Source organism: Acomys minous (genome assembly GCF_964271855.1).
Source record: "Acomys minous genome assembly, chromosome: 5".
Classification (NCBI taxonomy): domain Eukaryota; kingdom Metazoa; phylum Chordata; class Mammalia; order Rodentia; family Muridae; genus Acomys; species Acomys minous.
In genome coordinates this window covers 58,714,032-58,734,215 of record NC_140494.1, presented here as the reverse complement: position 1 = coordinate 58,734,215, position 20,184 = coordinate 58,714,032, and the positions used below count along the sequence as shown (strand labels likewise).

General features: G+C 45.8%; 1 protein-coding gene and 1 long non-coding RNA gene across 10 annotated transcripts in view; one reads left to right on the top strand and one right to left on the bottom strand.

Moving 5' to 3' along the window:
- The window catches only part of RAI14 (retinoic acid induced 14), a 138,771-nt gene extending 132,713 nt beyond the window's left edge, over positions 1–6,058 (bottom strand). For 2 of the 4 annotated variants that reach the window (XM_084783705.1, XM_084783708.1), the window contains exon 1: positions 5,907–6,058. The gene's annotated coding sequence lies outside the window, so the exon portion shown is untranslated. Of the gene's footprint in view, positions 1–4,852; positions 4,928–5,456; positions 5,708–5,906 lie in introns of those variants that run through there. The other 2 variants (XM_084783707.1, XM_084783706.1) reach the window with 2 other exon arrangements.
- Positions 6,059–6,254: 196 nt separating this feature from the next.
- The window catches only part of LOC311598567, a 49,227-nt gene continuing 35,297 nt past the window's right edge, over positions 6,255–20,184 (top strand). For 4 of the 6 annotated variants that reach the window (XR_014779572.1, XR_014779574.1, XR_014779575.1 and 1 more), the window contains exons 1-2: positions 6,255–6,431; positions 18,879–18,970. This is a non-coding gene — a long non-coding RNA (uncharacterized lncRNA). Of the gene's footprint in view, positions 6,432–10,737; positions 10,812–18,878; positions 18,971–20,184 lie in introns of those variants that run through there. The other 2 variants (XR_014779573.1, XR_014779577.1) reach the window with 2 other exon arrangements.

The window sequence follows — 20,184 nt, the reverse complement described above, 5'->3', positions numbered from 1 at the left end:
AAACGTGACGCTTCTCTGACTTTGGTGGTGTTGCTTCCAAGATTAAACAAAGAGCAGCTATTAACCAAGGAGAAGAAATCTCTTTATTTAGTATCTTACAAATGATCAAATAATCCACTGCTTGTGATTAACCAAGACCATCTCAAATCACACCATACCGATCGGTTCACCGCTGCCATTTTATTTAGAGAACAAAATGGCTGTTATTTAGCATTCTAGTCATTTTTTTTTAAAGGATGCTTGTCAGTCTCACTTACCTATTTACTTTAAATGGAAAAAAATTAGACTCCTTTCCCTATCCTTCCTTTAAAACACACAAAGGCCTTTGACACACCTACCTTTGATCAGTCAACTCCTATGCTCATCACCCAAGGCAGAGAGAATTCAGTTGGATCCCAGCAAAATAAAGCCTGTGCTTGAATGTTGTCTGTACCTTGAGTTAAGGACCTTCTGATGTGACTGCTCTTAAGAGTACTTTTAGGTCCCTGGCTGCTCTCAGGCCTTCAGATTAAGGTTATCATTTTTCCTCCACCATAAAAAAAAAAGGGCCCATCCCATAGTATTCCTAGAGAAAAGCATACAAGAGTGATGCGCACACCGTTCTGCAGCAGTGCTTTTCTGTTCTTAGAAACCCTTTGTGTCTGGTGTTGCTGGGGACTGGGAAGGCCTGTTTGGAGAGATGCTATAAGAAGGGAAAGGTCAGGCCCCATCATATCACTAGTATTGGGAAGATAAGACTACCAAGGAAAAAAAGATGAGTGTGTTCCTTGTTTTTCCTTGCATTTAGATTCAGGCCAAAAAAGAAAAGAAAAGAAAAAAATAGATGAAAAATACCTCAAGATGCAAGTATTTTGTGTCTTAATAAGTTACACAGTGAAAGAGAGAGGATTCTTTGTAAGATTTTTTTTTTAATCCCAATGGAGTCTGCAAATGACATTGGGGTGCTACAGAGCATCCAACATGTGCAGAAAAGGAAAGTAGAGGAGAAAAGTACCAAGTAGGAACTAAAACCAACAAGCATCATATTGATAAGTGACTCAGTGGCGTGTGCAGAGGTAGAAGTGAGAGGCAGGTCTAGTCCACATGACAAGCTCTAGGCCAGTGGCTAGTACTGCACAGTTAGACACCGATTCTATAAAAACACCTTACATTCATTCATAATTTAACCAATAAAAGTAACTATGTGTCAACAGTGCTCTTGATACTCAGGGAATAGCAATAAAAAAGATGTAAAACACTTGCCCTCAAAGACCTGTACTCTAGTACAGAAAGACAGTACTAACATAAATTAACATATATGGCCAGTAACAAGAGCCACACAGGGAAACAAAGTGGGGAAGAGGTTGCAGGATATACCGGGAGGTAGTGCCTGACAAAGCACCTCAGGGGAAATGGCCAAAGCCCATGCAGGGAAGATGAGCTCCACAGAGAAGGAGCAGCAAAGACAATGACTCAGAGGCCGGGATGAGCCCGGAAGTGTGAAGGAGGAAGATGGAGGCTAATGTGATGAAGGAGGAAGATGGAGGCTAATGTGATGAAGGAGGAAGATGGAGGCCAACGTGATGAAGGAGGAAGATGGAGGCCAACGTGATGAAGGAGGAAGATGGAGGCCAACATGATGAAGGAGGAAGATGGAGGCTAATGTGATGAAGGAGGAAGATGGAGGCCAACGTGATGAAGGAGGAAGATGGAGGCCAACGTGATGAAGGAGGAAGATGGAGGCCAACATGATGAAGGAGAAAGGTGGAGGCCAATGTGACGAAGGAGAAAGATGGAGGCCAACGTGATGAAGGAGGAAGATGGAGGCCAACATGATGAAGGAGAAAGGTGGAGGCCAATGTGATTAAGGAGGAAGATGGAGGCCAACGTGATGAAGGAGGAAGATGGAGGCCAATGTGATGAAGGAGGAAGATGGAGGCCAATGTGATGAAGGAGGAGATGGAGGCAAATGTGATGGAGGAAGATGGAGGCCAACGTGATGAAGGAGGAAGATGGAGGCCAACGTGATGAAGGAGGAAGATGGAGGCCAATGTGATGAAGGAGGAAGATGGAGGCCAACGTGATGAAGGAGGAAGATGGAGGCCAATGTGATGAAGGAAGAAGATGGAGGCCAATGTGATGAAGGAGGAGATGGAGGCCAATGTGATGAAGGAGGAAGATGGAGGCCAACGTGATGAAGGAAGAAGATGGAGGCCAATGTGATGAAGGAGGAAGATGGAGGCCAATGTGACGAAGGAGGAAGATGGAGGCCAATGTGATGAAGGAGGAAGATGGAGGCCAATGTGATGAAGGAGGAGATGGAGGCCAATGTGATGAAGGAGGAAGATGGAGGCCAACGTGATGAAGGAAGAAGATGGAGGCCAATGTGATGAAGGAGGAAGATGGAGGCCAACGTGATGAAGGAGGAAGATGGAGGCCAATGTGACGAATTGCCTATCTTCCTTGAGGAGTCGGGTACCATTAGGGACTTTCACAGAGCAGAGTGCTGCTTCTGCACATGAGAAATTAAACCCTTAGGCCTAAAAAAGAAAGGAGCAAGAGGACACTGAGTGAGTAATACCAGCTCAGACAGCCAACAATGGCTTTAGCTCAAGTATTCCGAACTCAGCAATATAGTGTGGAACTAGTTTTATTTTAAAAAGAAGACCCAAACAAAACAGTCCAGTCAACTAACTTAATCTAAATGTTTAGAGTTTAAAACTGATCACTGTTCGCTTTTTCATCTAACAGACGGCTGAGACAAAACCTAAATACGCACAGGGAAATGAATGAGATAATGAACGCAGCCTTCCAAGACCTTACTATCCCAGAAACTAGCTGCAGGGAGAATTTGTGAAAAAAAAAAATCTTGTTTCAAGGTATGAACTGCTACACTATAAGATGCTACAGGCTAAACAAACAAACAAATAGTTATAAATAAATAAAGATGCTGGGCTCTCCCTCAACTAAAAGGATGCCATTCGCCAGGAAGCCCTGGAAACCAGTTTTCACTTGACAAGGTTTATTATTCACATACTAGAATTGCCTGTAGTAGCCGATGTGAGTAAAGGCCCACACGAGCCTCAAACAAAGTTATTAAAGTTGTATGTATGTAGACTTATGCCACTAATGTAACCCTGGGCACATAATTGCTCATGAACATTTATAGACACACAGAAGGACCAAACATGCTCGGAAACCATGTACATACTAACTGGACATTCGTGCTTAGTTGAGGCTAGAAGCAGAGAAGAAAAGACAGATAAAGTATTTGTTATAATTTACTTTTGTCTGAAGGCGAGAATATGAAGGAAATATGGATTCATTACTCCTAAACCTATGCAGTAGAAAGATGAACGCCCAATTTTTATTTGCCTTTGAAATATTTCACATGTAGCCGGGCGGTGGTGGTGCACGCCTTTAATCCCAGCACTCGGGAGGCAGAGGCTGGCGGATCGCTGTGAGTTCAAGGCTAGCCTGGTCTACAAAGTGAGTCCAGGACAGCCAAGGCTTCACAGAGAAACCCTGTCTCGAAAAACCAAAAAAAAAAAAAAAAAAAGAAAGAAAGAAAGAAAAAAAAAAGAAAAAGAAATATTTCACATGTGTTTATATTTTGGAAGACAAGTAGGTTAGGAAAGAGAGGGAAAATCAAGAATTCACCCCAACCTATTAGTTCCAAAGCCCACTTGACTTTCAAGTCCAAATCTCCGTTTCTTTACCTGTAAACTCGGGTGGCAGTGGGGTGGTGGTTAACATGGTGGTAGAGCACATCTTAGCATATTACAAGCCCTGAGTCTGACCGCCAGCAACACTGAAAAGAAGCAAAGGGGCTGGCTTGCCCAGCAGGTAAAGGAGCTGTCTGCTACGCCCAAAGACCTGAGTTCAATTCCCTAAACCCACATAACAGGAGAGAATTGACTTAAGTTGTCCTCAGACCACAAACATGTGGTATCCACACAAAAACATAAATACATACATACACACACATACATACACATACATACATACACACACATACATACATACACATACATACATACATACATACATACTACTCCCTCCCTCCCTTCCCCAACACACACACACACACACACACACACACACACACCTGCACATGCGTGCGCGCGCGCGCACACACACACACAAGTAGCAAACAAAAACAAGGGTGATGGCACTTGTACCTTCCACTGACAAACTTTAGGAAGTGGCCGTCTAGGGACAGTAAATGTGTAGGGCCACTATATTACTTTCTCTCTGAATTCCCACTCATTCTTAATCAGTTTCACAAGGACAGTATAAAGATTTTTCAGCTGTGCTATGAACACCTGCACTACCCTGTAAAGTCATTAAAAAAAAAAAAAAAGCTAAGGATGTAAACACTCCAAAAAAAATTCGTCAATGAAGCATCTGTGAGGATGAAGATAAAACTGACAGCCCAGCACAGGCTGTCTCTCCCAGCCCTTATTCAACAAGAATTGGATTTCTTCTGATATAATTGCCTGTCTTATAAGCCTAGGGGAGAAAAGACTGCACTAGTAAGTTATCACTAACAAAAGATAAATTAAACCCATCAGTCAAAAACTAAACAACTGCTGTCACACGTGTAAACAAGGACCCAGCACTCTTGGGACAAAGCAAAGTCCAACCTCCCTGGAATTCATGGGCTTTTTTCCAAGTATGGGTTTTCAAACCCATAAGAGATACAAATTTGCGCTAAAAGAGCTAATGCTAGATTCTACTAACGGACAAAACTAGTTCCTCCCTGGGCCAGCCTTTACAGCCTTGCAATCTCACACCCTAGACAATGAGCAAAGTCTCCAGGTCCCATGCAACTCCGCGCTAATCTTCCTAAAAAGGATCGCACTCAAATCACCTGTGAGCCCAGAGTGAAGAGAGCGGCAGGTACGGAGTGAGTGGCCTTGCATCTGCCCACTTGCTGAGAGTAAAGCTGCGCTGATCCTGGCTCCTTGGAAAAGAAAGCCCGGCTTCATAAAAAGCTCAGGCCTCTGTGAGGTCACTCCAGCCTCTTTAAGTCACAGTGGGCTCCATCTGCTTTAACGGCCTCGCCTCAGTCTGTTGCCTTTCCACACTTAACCCAACCACCCCCACCACACCCCAAAAACCGAGATGCTAAATCTCAAAAGAAAAACTGCTGTAAACTGTAGCACCCAAATTGCTGACACGAACTGGCCCAAGCCAGCAGTGATGAGAGTTGAAAGAAGGATGCCCGCCTTCCCAGACGGATCGCGAAGAAGAGCGACCTAAACCCAGAGTGCCCCAACTCCAGCATCCTCCTCCCCGCCCTCCTAGAAGCGACAGCGGGGGCAAAATGACAAGAAGGGTGGGGGCAGAGGGCCGTGGGGGCCCGGGGTGGTCTCGCCGGCGTCCTCCCGCCAGCTCACCCGCTCCCTGGGGTCCGTAAAGGAACAATAGCGGACCGTGGGTCTCCAGAGCCACCCGGCGCCTCCCGCTCTCACCTCAGTCTTCGGCTTTTCCAAGTTCAGCCAAGAGGCGGGTCCGGCCCGGGAGCAAGGACTGGGGAGCAGGACGCCAGCAGGACACGCAGGTGGGACAGGCTGCCCCGTGGGCGCACTCACACAATCCTCCCGGGTCCTGTCATTCATTCCCACCCGCGCTCCCTCCGCAGACACTCCGCGCCACTGCTCCGCACCAGACCTCCAAAGGAGGCGAGCCCCCTTTCCTAACTTGGTCGGTCCTCTCTGCCAGATCCCCACTACCCTTCCCGTTCCTTCCTCCTCCACAAATTGTCTTCCGTGGACATTGGGCGGCCAAAGCTGTGTGTCCAGACCGCAACTCCCGCCCGGGTCCGCCCGGCGCCGGGAGCTCTCTCCCCAGCCCTAGACACAAAGACGGGGACCAAGCCCAGACCCCGCACCCCAGTCTCCCCGCTCGGCGCCAACACTCACCCCATCCAAGCGGCGGCTTCAGCTCCCGGCTCCGCTGGCCGTCCCTCCCGCCGCTTCCCCAGGAAAGCGCGGCCGCCGGGCTCGCTTCCTGCTCTGCTTCCTGCGCTGGGTCCCTCCTCCTCCTCCCGACGCCGGGTCAGTGGGCGCTTAGCTCCCGGGCTCCGCCGGTAGGGCGGGGGCAGCCGCAGCACCACCACGTGGCCGCCCGGCGCCGGCCCCCGACCTGGATCCAGTGGGCTTGAGGAGGGAGGTGCTAGCCACTCCCACCCCGCGCGGGCCCAAATTCCCGGAGTCAGGTGACTTGGCCTTGGTGCTGCTCCTGGGACCTGCGGGAGGTGCTCTCCGACCGCCCACGCCCGGGCCCGCGGCGCGTCTAGGACGTCGCTGCTAACTCTTGGTTTGTGGAGATCGTGGGGTCGTTCTGCGCGGATCTGTCTTACACCTTAAACTTGAAGTTAGTGGGGACTACGGTATGCGGGTCCCACCGCTGGGGTAGGACGAGGGCCCGAAAAGTACTCGCTTCAGGTCAGTTTCCAAAGTTATCTGTAGTCTTGGGAAAGCAAGAAGTCGGAGTCACTGGCCCAAGCTCCTCTGAATCGGAATCGAATTGGTTCCATTTCCAAAGTTATCAAACAGAAAGTAAACAAGAATGTGCTTGCATTTTCTGGGCTGAACCAGTTGGTTGGAGGGACTGTTTCCTAACACTCCTCAGGTACTAAGACAAAACTTAAGTTTTCCTCTGCTCAGAAGTCGGAAGACTTACCTACAGCCTGGACCGACAGGCCAGATAGGAGCAGGAGCGCCCTCAGCGGGGTGTGTGAGCAGGAAGTCCTCGGGTCCCCTGAAGCTCCCCTCCCCCAGACCACCAAGACCGGACCTCTAAACCGAATTGATTCCTCCGTTAATGCTGAGGATTTCAAACCTCTCAACGTATTCCCCTAGTTTAAGCAGGCTTTGCGGCGCATCTTAGTCCCACTAGCCAGCGAAGTCATAGAAAGTTTGACCCAAGCAAAGCTCCGTGGGACTCCTAGTTGGCGCCTTGTCTTTCGAACAGGGAGAAGGCTTTCTAGACCTGCTTTCCTACCTGTTTTTGCTATCTACTGTTAAGTCCACCTGAAGGTAGGAGGAAAACCAGCAGATTGCAACAGAAATGAGATTCACTTACAGCAGTCAGTGTAGGGTATCCTGGCTGTGTTTTCCCCTCCCCTGGCCAGCTCCTGGCCCCAAGAGAACACGCTGCCTTTAGCTTTCACAGGCGAACTTGCCAACTAGAAAACAAAAGCGTCATCTTTAGCTCAACAGTCTTTACTTCCTCACACCACCCACGTATCAGTATTGATTCTCGGATTAGGAACATTTGGAGATGATTAATATAAATGAAAACTACCCATCCCTGCCCAAGAAACTATGTATCACGCCATAACCAAAGTGCCGTCAACTTTATTTGCTGTGTGGTCAATGCAGCTGTTTGGATTTGAAATATCCATGTGTGTGCCCAAGGCTTGATTCCCCAGGTCTGTGCTATTGGAAGATGATGAAACTTTTAGGAGGTATAAACTGAGAGGCTTTTCAGTCCCAAGATATGTGCCCTTAAGGGGGGTTTGTGGTACCCTAGTAGCTTCCTCTTTATCTTTCTTTGCTCCTGGTCTTGAAGCAAACACCTTGGCCAGTGTACCATGACTGCTGGCACAAGCCTAAGAGTGCCACAACCAACGAATCATCGTGGACTGCAGCCTCTGTAACTGTGAACTAAAATAAGGCTTCCAGCCAGGAGTGATAGCTCCTGCCAATAATCTCAGCTCTTGGCAGGAAAATCAGGAGTACAAAGTCATCTTAATCTTCATGGTGAATTCAAGGCCAGATCAGGCTATGTGAGACCTTGTCTCAAATGTCCAAACTAATTAATTAAAGCTTATCTCTTTATAGTCTGATTATCTCTAGTATTCTGTTTCAGTGATGGGAAGCTGATTCAGCAACACACACACACACACACACACACACACACACACACACACACACACACACGGCTAGTAAAAAGCTGCCAGATTTAGAGAAATGTGGAGCTCTGTAGCCAGTCCCTAGAAGAAGCGGAAAACAATAAATATAATCAGAAGGCTGAGAGGGAAGAATCTACACATAAGCACCCAAGCTCAAATATTCATAGAAAGAAAATTTTATTTTTATATTTCCCAGTAGGAAGCCACTAACACAGGAAAAACATTAATGAAGTAACTTTAGGTTGCAAAATGTAGCAAGTCCATGGTGGTAAAGCAGTTTCAAACACTAGTTGGTTTGTGGTTTTTGACTTATCAGAAAGCGGTCGATGCCTTGCTAAAGGTAGGTCATTCTACTTTGCTTCTCAGCAAAGTTGCTCACCTACTGGGTGCTACAGAAAGCCCTGCCTCAGTGCTCTGCTTGCACTACAGACCTAAGAAGCCCTTATGACTCTGGTGGTGACTCGGGAGTGCAGATCCTCATCACTGTCCTGTTCAGTTTGACAGATGACAGATGGTGACAGGTCTACTGGGTACCTGATCTGCGGTGTGCTATAAATGCAGAATGTACCCAATTGCATGTGTTAGTCGGAAGAAAAAGAAAACAAAAGTCTCCCTAACTTTTAAAATATTGATTGTGAATAGAAATGTTAGTATTTTCTATGTCAATATTTCCTTCTTGATTAAAAATATGTGGTTCCTAGAGCTGGGTACTTAGCCAAAGTAACTGACTGCTTGCTTGCCTAGAGGAGGCACGGTGTCCTAAGTTCAGTCTCTATTAACAAGTAATGGTCAGGCCCATGCCTTTAATCCCAGCATTCGGGAGGCAGAGGCAGGCAGATCTCTGTGAGTTCGAGGCCAACCTGGTCTACAAAGGGAGTCCAGGACAGCCAAGGCTGCACAGAGAAACCCTGTCTTGAAAAACAAACAAAGCAAAGCAAAACAAAACAAAACAAAAAACAAAAAACCCAACAACAAAAAAGTCATAGTCAAGCTCTCTGCTTCTTCAGCTCTGCAGAGGACTAATTTGGGGAGAGCTAAAGCCCCAGCTGGCATCACTTTGAGCACAATCAACCAAAGGCATGAAAAGTTTGACCTTGGCCTTTCATTTATTAGAACAGTTTAAGCTAATCCCTATGGGTACCCTGTTGCCAAGTTGGTTCTTTTACCGTGCTCCTCTGAAATGCCAGCAAATATTCCCCCATTCAGGCTGTGGAAGAAGATGTTCTAACGGGTTCAAAGCCGCCCAGAAGCAGCCAGAAGCTGGCCTCACCAAGCTGCAGAGTCAGGAGGAGAACCTTGGCATATGAGTCCGTACATACACCACGCACAGCTTTTAGAGCTTCCTCTGCCGGAGGTCACAGGGGCATAGTCTCAGGAGCCCTTTAAAGCCACCTTTGCAAGAAAAGAAAAAGAAAAATATTAACCACCGAATGTCTAATGAGTTAGGTTTCCTGGTGAGATTTCAAGAAACCCTGGCCTGCCCAACATAAGACACCAGCGCAGACCAAAGTAACAACATCCAAGTCCGGCTTGATGAACTCATGAATTTATTGGGCTTATAGTAGCATAGTTGACCTCAAAGCACCCACATCACCCCAAAGTCCCCCTCTAATTAGCTTTCCATCTATATACTTGCACCTTCTGAGACCCATTTGCAGCTGGGGCAGAAATACGTGCGACAGGAAGTGGAGGGCACAGGAGGGCGGGAGAGGCTGGGGTCTGAGGTGAGGATCTAATGACGGACTCCATTCTGTCTGAACATCAACAGGTCTAATCTTGTAGAGGGTGTGTGTGTGTGTGTGTGTGTGTGTGTGTGTGTGTGTGTGTATGTGTGTGTGTGTTGCTTTAATAAATATGGTAATAGGAGACTGGAGAGCTGACTCAATGGATAAGAGCACTTACAATGTACACAGGAAGACCTGAGTGTGGGTGAATCCAGGGACCCACATAAAAACCTGGGCTTCCGGTTCAGTGAGACACCCGGTCTTAAGGCAATGAAGTAGAGACTGGCAGATAGACAAGGGCACCCAGTATCTTTCCCTGACCTCTACATCCACATATTCACATAGGTACAACACACACACACAGTTGATGACACTGGTCAGTTTCCCCTGAAGGATAACGTCCACAACATGTTTCAAATCCTTACCCTTGGATGCTGTTTAAAATGGTCTGGTGTAAGTTGTGACGTCAGAAGCTAACACTGTCTCTTAGATCGCCGTCACATAGGCCCTCTTCAGGGGTGGCTACAGCCCCTGGGCTGAGCTGTCTCATGAGCTGTGTAAATAAACAGAGTGAGACTGGGTGACAAAGGCAGAGTGGCTCCGGCATTGGGCCTTGCAAAGGTTCCAATTTCTTGCTCCAGATCGCCTCTAATCCCAGCTGCCGTTTCTGTTTTTCTTTTCTGTTCTGAGCTTTGAGAATCGTATTCTCTTCATTGGAGATATATCAAATTCTGCTTAGAATCTATTTTAGTTTATACCTCCTTCTTTAGCCAGTTAGTGTATGTATGTGTGTGTGTGTGTGTATGTATGTGTGTATATATATATTTTCTTTCTTTCTTTCTTTCTTTTTTTTTTTTTTAGCTGCTAATGGTGTGTTTTCAAACACTCCATTGCCATTTGGCTTCTGGCATCATCACTTTTCCATTTTTTTTAAAATCCTCTCTAAGATCCTCAGTAACCTCACGAAATGGCCGGCTTGTTGTTTCCAAACCGATCCTCCTGCTGTGGGTGACCACTTAGGGAGGACGGCTGTTGCTCAGGGTGCTTGACTGCACCACTGTGAAAATATTCAACAGAATTCCACACACTCTCTGTTTGCTTTGCCTTAGTGCAAATTCCTCCGCCAGCCCTCCCAACATGCACCTAGGGGAGGCTTTCCACTCTCAGGATGGGATTCTTCTAAGGTAAAATTCGTCCTTGCCTCTCATAAAAGACTCCTATCACTTCTCAGGCGAGACTTCTGGTTTGAGTTTCGGAATATGAAGATGAGTGTGAGCACGTTCTGGTTGGAGAGAGGGGCGAGGCTGGAGGAGCCGGAGAGGCCTGCAGCAGATGTTCCTTCAACAGAGCTAAGCTAAGCTGAGAAGAAAAAAGCCATTGGGAACCAACAAGGAAAGAAGGAGGAAGCAGGAAGCAAGGCTCCCCTAGATTCCTAGAACCAAGAGCACAGAAAGCCAGGAAGATGAATTGTCTTTTTTTGTTTGTTTGTTTGTTTGTTTTTCGAGACAGGGTTTCTCTGTATAGTCCTGGCTGTCCTGGACTGTCTTTGTAGACCAGGCTGGCCTCGAACTCACAGGGATCCGCCTACCTCTGCCTCCCGAGTGCTGGCATTAAAGGCGTGCACCACCACAGCCTGGCCGAATTGTCTTTACAATAGTCGAGCATTAAGTGGGGACAAGGATGGTTCTGGGGTGTAAGATACCTGAGTAGGCTATTGGTCACCCAGAGGGGAGTAGGTATCTTGGATTGTGTAACAAGGAAGAGAACTTTGATGGCCCTTTGAAAAGAACCAGAAAACAAAGGAAGTTGGCACTGACTAAGGCCAGGAAACCTCTCACCCAGAGGCCCAGGGCTCAGGGACAGAGAAAGGGAGGAGGCACTCTATGTGAGTCTCATATTTGCTCTGTGGGCTTCTGGGAAGCATTTTGAAAACATTTTTATTTAAACTGTGCGTCTTAAGAGAGCTCTCCACTTAACTGCCCACTTAATGTGCTCATATTAGCAAATATAAATTATGGGAACTGTTCCTCCTCTTCCTGGTTCTCCCTCCCTGACCCAGATTCTGTGTCCTGCCCCGAGCCTGGGCATTCTCTCCTGAATGTTTGTTTCAGAGGGATGGAAACTGATTGCAAACTACAAAGCTGCATGGGAGAAATTTTATAACAGTATGTGTGAGTTGAGTCCTCTGGAAGGTGAGGGAAAGAAGGATGGTTGTATGCAGACAGGGGGTGGGGGAGGGGGAGGGGGAGGGGGGTGGAGGGCAAGGAGGGAAGGGCAGGGGGGGGGGCACTCTGAAGAAGGCGGGCCCTGAGTTTTTGTCAGAATCCTGGTGGAACTGGTCTTTATAGTCTCTTTGCTTTTAAACAGTAAATGAAAATGAGCAATGAACATTTTTTTTAAGCACTCAAAAGCTGACATACTCAGGTAGTAAGCTTAAATCTTACTAACTGACATCTATACATAAAAGCCGTGTTAAATGGTGCAATCTTTCTCAGTTTCAGACTGCTCATTTTGGACAGTAAACAGTTAATGCAAAGGAAGTAAGTGTTCTCTGCCTGGTACAGAATCGAAGCAAAACAACACTGTTATTATCAGTAATATGGAGACGCATCTGAGGGTGATAAAAGCTAGGGGAAAGGAAGGATGACTAGAAAGTCTAGTGTCACTCAGGCTGTAGCTTATAGGATACTATTTGCTAGATCTCATAAAGAAACTTTACCCACTAATACACAAATTACAACGTTAAGCACACGAGGAAATAAGAGATAGTTTTGGTCCTTAAGGAACCCCCATCCCACTTGGAGAGAGAGCACGGAGACAATGTTGTGTGGGAAAGTGAAATACTTCATCCTAACGTATGTCTTTGGACTTCTTCCAGACGGTTATTATTCAGATAACCTACAGACCTCTCCAAACACAGCAGTTGTCCCAAGAGGCTCCCCTCTCATAAGAAATTTACATTTATAAAGGAAATCTGTGGGAGTAAATAACCCTCCTTTCTGCCCTCAGAACCATCTTTTTACAGGAAAAAAAAAAAAGATCTGAGCTCTGCCACCTGGCCCAGGCAGAGGTGGACCCTCACCCATGGATTCCTGGGGCTGTTCCCTGTGACAATTCATCTGCACTACAAGCCCTCTCTCTGTATGGCTCCCCTGCCCTCCCCCACCACCTCCCCACCATGCCCAAGCCCTCAACCATTTGTTGGGCTTCAGAAAGCTTCAAGGATCTAACAACCGTTTGCATCTTGCACTTTTTATGCCTTCCGTGTCTACATGCCGTCGAGACACGTTCTTTCCTCCCGTCAATGCGCCTATGTTCAGTTGCTCTGTAGACTGGTAAGCTATCAGAGGTAGATGACTGAAAGGCCAGCTTCTCTCTGGGTAAAAAGGAGTCATCACAAGGAGGCAGCTAGCGACTTTATGCTGCTCTCTAGTAACACAGAGAATTCTTCAGCAGCTTCCTATGGCTTTAGCAAGCCATGTTACCTGGCCAGCCCTTGCAAGGTGAATGTACAATTCTGCTGAAATCTTACAGCACTGCACAGTGCGAGCACGCTCTTCCTCCGCTGCCTTCAGTCTTCAGTGCAGCTAGCACTGAGAACTACCTACCACCCCACACAGCTTCCAAGCTGGTATTGTCAGCTCCAAAGGAAACTTCAGTTCCCCACACTCCAAAAGGCAGCCCAGGTATCCAGAAGTGAGCTAAGCATGGGCTATGGGGGACTGCGGGCAGTTAGATGAAAGCCATCATTCCTCAGGAACTTATGAAGCCAAAAGGAGTTGTTTCCCTTACCTCTTGCAAAAGGAACACAGGGCTCTCCAGTTAACATATGATCTTTGCTGCCTGACTCAGTCAGGGCCCTATTGCTGTGAGGCAACACTACGACCTTAGCAACACTTATTTTAAAAAAGCATTTAATTAGGTCTTGGTTATAGTTTCGGAAGTTTCATTCATTATCATGGGGGGTGGGGTGGGGGAGCATGACAGTGTGCCAACAGACATGGTGCTGGAGGTACAGTTGAGACATCTGCATCTGGATCCCAAGGCAGCAGGAAGAGAGAGCCACATGAGGCCTGGCTTGGGCTTTTGAGACACCAAAGCCCACTCACTCCCAGTGACACACTTCCTCCAACGAGGCCACGCCTACTCCAAAAGGCCACACTTCCTAATCCTTCTAAGTAGAGCCACTCCCCAGGACTAAGCATTCAAATATAGGAGCCGATAGGGGACATTCTTATGCAACAACCACAGTGTCTACCAGCATAGCAAGATCCAGGCTTCTTCAGCCCCCACGCAGAAGTGCTTATTAATATTTCAAAGCCCCCGTGCCAGTATCCTGGCTTTTCCCTCCCCCCAGCTATTTACCCTTCTCGTAGCCCAGCTATTCCACTAGTCTCTGCTTTCACTATTCTCATTATGTGTTCTCAGTCTATAGCTCCAATTATTTTCCTTTCTCACAGATAGCCCTGGCCATGCCATATCCACTCTGGCTCCTTTTCTCTCTGTTGTGGACTCTTCCAGGTGTCTCTGACTGTTCTCTCTCATATCCACAATAAACACCTGAACCGTATCATGGAGCAGTCATGTCGGCAGTTTCTTTACTGCATTACAGTAACAGGTGATGGAAACTCATTGGTGCCTTAGTCATCTGCTTATAATTCAGTATCAATGTTTTGTAATAAAAGGGGGCTTGTCTTCCTCATATTTTAAAAAGTTACTAGCATTGGCTCAGGGGCTCAAGGATGTTAGAGATGAAGTTCTGCGATTCTTTTGATGGTCCCCTCATCATTACAAGATGCCTTGACTAGCTAATGCAGAAAGAAGGAGAGTAGACAACCGATAAAGTTTACCCTGTACAGAAGAGGTTTCAAGTATGTTTATTAGGATGTATTAATTACATATGGGGCTATGGTTGTATTTTCATATATATATATATATATATATATATATATATATATATATATATATATATATAGTGCATTTCAATTATATTCACTCTCTTGTCCTCTCCCATTTTTTTTTTTTATTCCACCTAATTCATCTTAGTACTACAAACCCAGTCAAAGCCCAAAGGTCCAAGGCTAGGGAGGTCATAGGCTCTAAGGCTTCTTTTCTCAGTGGGCAGCAGGCAAAAAAGAGACTCGTAACTGGCCACAGTGGTGGCAAGTGTGTTGAGTGCTCAGCAGTAGGTGAGAGGGTTACATCCACCTCACACTGCAGAAGAGAGGACAGAAAGAACACAGGAGCTGGAGGCTGGGGAGAGCGTGTGAAATGCTGTGTTCTGGACGGGACATGGACATCGGAAGGGTAAACTCAAAGCAGCTGTGACTGCCTGCATAAGACCAGCGTGAGGTCAAGCCACTCAGTAATCCCACCACGAGGAGGGGAGGGAACCAATAGACTCCACCCCAAATGAGGAGCCATTAATCACTGATGGCTGCTGGAGGAGGTGTCCATGGTTAGGATTCCCATGCTCATGGAGGTAGCAGTGATTGGACCGACTCAGCGGGTTATTGAGGAAAAAAGACGGGCTGAAGAGATGGCTTCGTAGTTAAGAAGTTAAGTTGCTGTTCCAGAGGACTTGTGTTCCATTTCCGGCACCCTCGTGGCAGGCAGCTCGCAACCTTCTCTACCTCCAGTTCCAGGGGACCCGATGCCCCCTTCTGGCCTCCAAGGGCACTACGCGCTTATGATGCAGACAGCACAGCCGTACACAGAAGTTTTGTTTTAAAAGAAGTATATGAAAGTGGAAGAAGCTTGTGTTGGGGGTATAATGGGAATTAAGAAGTGGGGTGAATGTAATCAAGATTCCTTGTATGTATCTATGAAATTGTCAAATAATTCTTAAATAAAAAGAAAGAGGGCGGGGAAAAGCTTCAGCAGTTGTCTTTTGTTGGGTGAACAGTACCATACGAACACACTCCTGAAAGGAGTAAAGGGAAATAAAGAGTTTTAACTTGGGAATATCGGTGTACCATAGAAAGCAGGGTTTCTGTTACTAGGAAAACAAGACTGGCTATTGGCTTTATCTTTTACTGTAAAATGAGCGAGTTCAAGGACCGTCATCCCCAACTATGACATCCTGGAATGTGGATTATTTTAAGTCAAAGGAATGTGGAGAGGAGTAGACGATGCGAGAGAACTTCTTATCAAGTCTCCTATCTTCTTAAAGTCTGTACCCTGACCCCAAGAAAGAAAACAGTCGCTCCTGGTCCCTTCCCCAAATTTATGTGAGGCCAGCGTGTGTCACAGAAGGAAGCCCTGAGGCCTGCTGACATTTCTTGACATGACTATGCCATACCAATATCCCTTATTCTGGCTCTACAGAGAAACATTGACAATCCATTATCTGCTCAGAAAGGACAGTGGACTTTGTCTCAGGCCATGTTTTATCTTCAATAAGCCCAGTGAGCCCCCCTAAAAACCATTTACTAGTCCACTGATACATTGCAGTCTCTCCCCCCCTGTCTAAAGAAAACATATAAAATTCTTAAAAATTCTTGGTTCACAGGTGATCACACCTGTCGGCGCCGCACTGTCCAGCGGAAATAAGACGCCAACAACCAGACTTCTTCTCGAGATCTTTACTCAGGATTTAGCTCAGTGGGAATGGCCCCGAAGAAGGGAAGGGCCAAGCTTAAGTACAACTCAAGGGCCAATCAGCTCATGCCAGGTGTCACCTCCTCATAGGTCCACATCAGAGCAGGACTGCTCGTCATCAGATCACCTGTTACCCTTGCAGAGCCTTTTGCCATAAAAGGACTTGTTTATCTTAGAGAGCACTCGCCGTCGGGATGGCGAAAGCCTGCGCCACGTTAAGGCGCGGCACATCGCAGCTCTCTACACACACCCATGTACTTTTCCCCTGGACTGTGATTTCCCCTCTTTTACAAGGGAAATTTGATACATTTATCTTTTCCTTTATTAATTTTTTGTCATCGAATCCTAAGTGAGATTCATAAAGTCAAAATGTGGCACCCACAGTGACATCAGGCCCTGAAACTCAGGCAGCCTGTGGACATCTGATCTTGGGAGCTTTATTCTCTTCAAAGGAAAGAACTCAGGATATCAACCAGCCACCTCCTCAAGCAAATTTGAGTTAGAAAAAAAAATCATCTTCTGCCAAAACAAAGTCAAGAAAGAAATGTGGGTTTCTTCGGTACTGGTCAAAGGAATGAAAAACACAAACAAAACCAAGAATTTTCTGAGTGTTTATCATTTTAAGCTTGACCTTGGGAGAATCTGGTGCAAATACTTCTGTGGTCTATTAAGCCTTGGGTAGAAAAAATATTTTATTTAAAAAATGCATTTTATTCAAACTACACCAAAGCTTCAGCATGTGAGAGGGTACTCCTTCAGCCAGACTTTTTAGGATTCTAATTGTTAGGAGGAATCTCACCGAAGCAATCAACAGAAAAGTGCAAGTTCCCGAGGAAACAAACTACCCTGAATTGGGTCAGCAGAAACAGTAGAGGACAGAATTATAATTTGGGCACAGTATCATCTATTAATACAAAATACAAAATGAATATTCTTAAAATATCTGTGAACTGACAAACTGGCAAACATAAGAAACAAACAAGAAGCCATCAAGAATAAAGAAGCCTTTTTAAAAGAACTAAGCTTAATTTCTATAAATGTCCAATATAGAAATTGAAATTTAAAGCATCAGGAGTGGATTAAACAGCAGCCGTGTCATAGATAATGAGAGAATTCATATGTCTGAACGTGTGCCCAGGCTTCACGTACAGGAAGCTAAGCAGTGCTCAAGCATGCCAGGAGGCCCATAGGTTATGGTGGATCCGTTCCTACGAATGCCTGTGAGAATCAGTTCCAAGTTCATTGGCCTGTCCCTGGCGCTCTGCTACAGCACACAGCAGAGGAGCACTGAGGAAACTGGAAGGAAAGGTTTCAAAGCTGTTGCACAGCACTCCATGCAGAGATGACAGTATGGAAACTATGAAATTGAGGCTAAATGACATGAAAAAAAAAAACACGTTCAAGACATTTATAATTGGAATTCTGGAAGAATAGACAGAAGAAAGTAAAGACAATGTTCGTAAAAGCATGAATATCCAGAATTCACAAGGAGATGGTTTCTCACATTGATAGAGAAATCGAGCAAAGATAAGTGAAGTTCTAATGTTCTGATGATGCTTTAAAAGATTAAGGTCATAGACTTAATTAAAAGACCTAGAGAAAACAATGGCAGTCACACCATAAAGAAGAATTAGCTGCTTGTCTTCTCAACAAAAGAGAATCTAGAATCTAAAGATACAATTCATACTAAAGAGAAAATAATTCACCCTAGAATTGTATATCTTTGCTAAATTACGTAGCATCCAAGATTAAGAGCAAATTAAACATGTTTTCAAAAGAATTTAGGGTGGTACTTTCATGCATCTTAGATTCTTCAGAGAATCCTTTACACCTGTCTCCAGTACACAGATTTCCACAATTAAAAAATTACAGACTATGCTGAACCACCATTGTTTGGCATTGACAGCATCACTAAAATTCTTTGTATTTGTTGAGTCTCTAGAAAGTAAAAGCTGATAGATGACTCTGTATACTTACCTCTATACTCTAGTCATTCTTTTTTCTCCTATCTTATTTATTTAATTTTTTAAAAAAAATATAGCTCACATACATATATACATACACACATAATATATATATAGGCAAGGATCTGCTGGAGGGCAGCCATATTTGATACTCTGTTGATTTGTGGACACAATGAGATATTTCAGTTTCTTTTTAAAATTTTTTATTTTATTTTTATTATTTAATTAATTTATTCAGATTACAACTCAATTTTATCCCATCACTTACATCCCATTACTCCCTCCCTCCTGCTTTCACCCTATTCCCCTCCCCCCTAGGTCTTTGACCGAGGGGGACCTCCTCTCCCACTATATGGTCATAGGCTATCAAGTTTCATCTTGGTAGCTTGCTTGTTCTTTCTCTGAGTGCCATCAGGCCTCCCCACCAAGAGGAGGTGGTCAAATATGGGGCACCAGAGTTCATGGCAGAGTCAGTCCTTGCTCTCCACATAACTGTGGAGAATGTCCTGTCCATTGGGTAGATCAGAGTAGGGACTCAATGTTTACTTGTATTGTCCTTGGTTAGTGCAATAGTTTGAGCAGATGCTTCCCTGGGCCCTGATCCACCCATCACGATGTTTGTCTTGTAGGTTTCTAGGACCCTCTGGATCCTTTTATTTCCTAATCTCCTATATTTCTCTTACCTAGAGTCCCAGTAGGATGTCCTCACATCTATCCCAATCTCCTGGTAAGTGAAGACTTTCGTGGGACATGCCTTTTGGGCTAGTGCCCAATTACAAGTGAGTATATACCATGTGAGTCTTTCTGCTTCTGTGTTAACTCACTCTGGTGTTTCAGTTTCTTAGTCATGTATGGAGGGGTTCATATTATAGATAGAACTCGGCTTCCCCAACCCAAACCCTGTGTTGACGCTCTATACCAGGACACCTCAGAATGTCATTGGGGGTGGGGGTTAGGGACTTTAAAGAGATAAGGTAAAATGAGGTTATTCTAGTGTGCTGTATTCTAATCTGGCGTTTTTAATAAATGAGGACACAGAGGAAAAGAAGGCTGGCTCTGCAAAGAGGTAGCAGGACAGCAACTGTCTAAAAGCCTAGTGCATGGGCCTCAGAGGAAATCAAGCCTGCTGCATCTCGGACTTGCAGCTTTTTGAGCTCTAAGAATGGTGTCTGCTGATTAGGCCCCTAGCCTACGGTATTTTGTTGTGTCTGGTTTGCCCTAGCCGACTAAGACAGTCTCACTTTGCACATGCCTCCTCCGACCCAATATAATATAAAGGTGCAAATTGGGAAAGGGGGCAATAGGCACTCATTTTCTGCCTGGGTGTGATGCTGCATAACTGAAATCAAAGTGCTCAGGAGGCTGAGACAAGGTTAGCAGCTTGAGCCAGCCTGGGCTACATGGCAAAATCTGGATTCAAGCAAATTTCCTGTAGAAATGCTACCACATGGTCAAACTGACCCAGGTACTTCGTGTAACAGGTAGTAAACTCACATGCTCTACTGCTCCAGAAATGGCCAGTCACACTGGCTGCCTGACTGGAGCTAAGGTCAATCTTGGGCTGGAGTGAAACCATTAAGTAGTTCCTCCCCATGTTTCTTTCCAAACAATTCCATCTGTGTGTATTCTTGCCCAGGCCTCCCCACAATTGGCAGTTGGATTTTCCATGGCTGCGCTTTGACTTCTTTCTATATAATGCTCATGACCCAAAAAAGTTGACTCTTTTGGCTCTAGGATCTGCACTCCATGACCAAAGTGTGTTCGCTAAGATGTTGAAAGACCAGGCTAGACAGTTCCACAGTCCGGATATAGAGAAACTTTAAGAGAAGGATCCTTCCTATGCTGTGCACCAGAAGCATGCTGCAGTTGTGTGAAGGAGTGCTGGAACAGCTCTGCTCTGGGCAGGTAGTCGGAGGGGGTGGGGGAGGGAGAAGAGGGGGGAAGGGGGAGGGGAGCCGTGCGGTCCTGTGAGCTCTAGGCAATGGAGTGTGCT